Here is a 2,672-nt window from a genome sequence, read left to right as displayed (position 1 = left end):
AAAGAAAAAAATGAAATCAGCCCACAGAACAAGGAAAATTAACAAAAAAACTCGCGAATCAAATCTTCGATCGCCTGACAAACACCTTAGAAACCCAGCCGCAACAAGAAACTACCACTGAACCAATTCAAATTCCCAAACCTTTAACTCCTGGAAAAGACAAGAGCTGCGGTTATTGCTTTCACAGTTTCAGTACTGCCAGCGAGTGTAAAACACATACAAAAACTTCCCATCCTGATACGAGTAAATGTCCGCATTGCAACAATCTGATCAAAAGCAGAGGAGCAATAAAGCACCACGTACTAAAACACCCAGACACCGCTGTCTTCCAGTGTGGATACTGCCTAACAAGTCTATACACCAAATACGACATAGAAAAACACCTCAACGACCAGCACCCCGACAACGACCCCTGCCACAATCAAATATTCTACATCCTCAACCCAGACAGATACATTTCTTACATGTATGCAGACGACAGAACATAAACAGCGAGAAGGACAACTCTTCAAATATGACACGCTGTACCCACCACTTAAACGAGTTTCGTCAATCCCTCCTCATCCGGGTTCCAACACTATTATTTTACTTTAACCCCTTTTACTGATTATCCCTTAAAATTTTGTATAACAACATATATAAAACAAATATGATAACCATGTACATAATTATTATTAATACGCTCATCCGGACAAAATGGTTTCATTAGATGATAAAATTTAGTAAAAAAGGTGTATACATTTGTAAATTCATCTTGATATGTTTTTTTTAAGAACATTTAGAAAAATGTAAAATATGCTGATGTTGTTGCACTTGTTTTAAATTGCAAATAAAAGTTAAAAAAAAAAAAAAAAAAAAAAAAAAAAAAAAAAAAAAAAAAAAAAGATATATTTAAATCGCTTCTCGGCCTTTTGGCTAAGATCAAAGTGTAGTATCTGTTATGGATCTACACGGATCTTAGCCATTTGGTTGGTCAGCCCTTTTTAGGGCTGGCTGCCGGGGTCGAGAGGCGATCAAATCTACTACTCCAACTCACGCAAATCTCGCCAACAACCGCTGTGGGGTTGCTCCCACACATCCCTCGAAGCGCACATGCCCTCGAGATGAGTCACCCAGTACTTGTATTGGGTGGCTTCAATATACGAGCGGCTAATTTTCAACCCTTTTTTTTCAGACTGACGACACTCATCTAGGAGAAATCTTAGGTGGGAGGTCTGTCAAATCGCCAACAAATCAAACTCATCTACTACGTCAAACGCAACTACCTCGCTCAACAAATCGAACTCATCTACTACGTCAAACGCAACTACCTCGCTCAACAAATCGAACTCATCTACTACGTCAAACGCAACTACCTCGCTCCCAACAAACTCACTACCACTCTGACGACACCTACCTAGGAGAAATCTTAGGTGGGAGGCTTCCGTCAAACACTAGCAAATCAACTAACCATCCCTCAAGATCAACTACTCAACTTACCTAAAATAAACAATCGCCAACAGCTTTACTTCGCCCACTTCAAACACTTCACCAAGCTCAAAACCATCGACTCAGCAACATCAGCAAACTTCACTCTTCAACGTCACCTCGCCCAACTCAATTACTCGACTACGTCACAACTTTACTCCTCTTCAAACCACAATGAACAATACTTCAAAGCACTATCTATTCTGTTATGTCTTCAGTAAACTTTTTTTTTGCGTTTGATTTATACTACGCAACTCTATTTTAGTAAACGGGGACTATTTATAATGTTGACGACATAAAGCAGCATAAAGACAAACGCTAGACTATTCCCCACCAACTCCTTTAAAGTTAAATTGTATATGGATACTTGTAATTGACTTATCTAGAAGAGTTACGTTCATTATAATGACAGCTTCTATATTTGCTTTTGACAATTGTAGACTATATCTACTATATAGTTTTATAATAGTAAAATTGATTGGCATGTAACATGGTAGTTGCGTTTCATACACGTTAAACTAATTAAAGTTAATTTGCTTTAGTTTACTTTTTTATCTTTTATTTATATATTCAAATAAATATCATTTTATTATTGCACATTTATGTTAACACTATCGTACTACCACAATAGCAGGGCATTGTCTTTATTTAACTGCAATGTTTGTATAATTTCAACTAATCCAGGTTTTTGTAAATAAGTGATTTCTCACAAGTTCCTTGAAGCGTAACCTCAAATATATATGTTGTGGTCGTAGACTAGTTTGAACGTATGTTTCTGGTGAGTTTAGAAATATTTGGAAGTCAAACGATTAATGTAGCCAATGTTATTTTCCTATGTGGTCACATACCCATGTTATGTTCATATCTAGTAGAAGAAATAACCAACCAATAATTATTATTGCGGCTGCTAATGTACCTGAGTATAGAAAACTGAACTTCATGTCCATATTACTCTATCAGAAGACTAAAATTATTATTACGTTAACAACATTTTCTTCCCCGTTCAGCAAAGCGTCACTTGGAATTTTACTGTGAGTGTTGACATTTTCCAGACCACTTTTGTTTGAATGAATTGTAATTAGACCACATGTCCAATCCATAATAATTGTATTATTTTATTTTATCAAAACTAAAAATATATTACACGGTAAAAGCAAAAACAACTTTAAACAAAATAAAAAACAAACAATGAGAATAGGTGGAGT

The 2,672-nt window shown here is 36.0% G+C and overlaps 1 non-coding gene across 1 annotated transcript; it reads left to right on the top strand.

Annotated features, from left to right (window-relative positions):
• Positions 1 to 895: 895 nt before the first annotated feature.
• On the top strand, positions 896 to 1,097 carry LOC131954861 (U2 spliceosomal RNA). Its single transcript, XR_009388807.1, has one exon. It is a non-coding gene; the product is annotated as a U2 spliceosomal RNA (small nuclear RNA).
• The last annotated feature ends 1,575 nt before the right edge of the window (positions 1,098 to 2,672 follow it).

The sequence above is a fragment of the Physella acuta genome, unplaced genomic scaffold (genome assembly GCF_028476545.2).
Source record: "Physella acuta isolate Inbredline_101_S28 unplaced genomic scaffold, ASM2847654v3 ptg001035l, whole genome shotgun sequence".
NCBI lineage: Eukaryota > Metazoa > Mollusca > Gastropoda > Physidae > Physella > Physella acuta.
The sequence above is the reverse complement of the archived record's forward strand: the minus strand, read 5'-3'. Positions and strand labels throughout refer to the sequence as shown.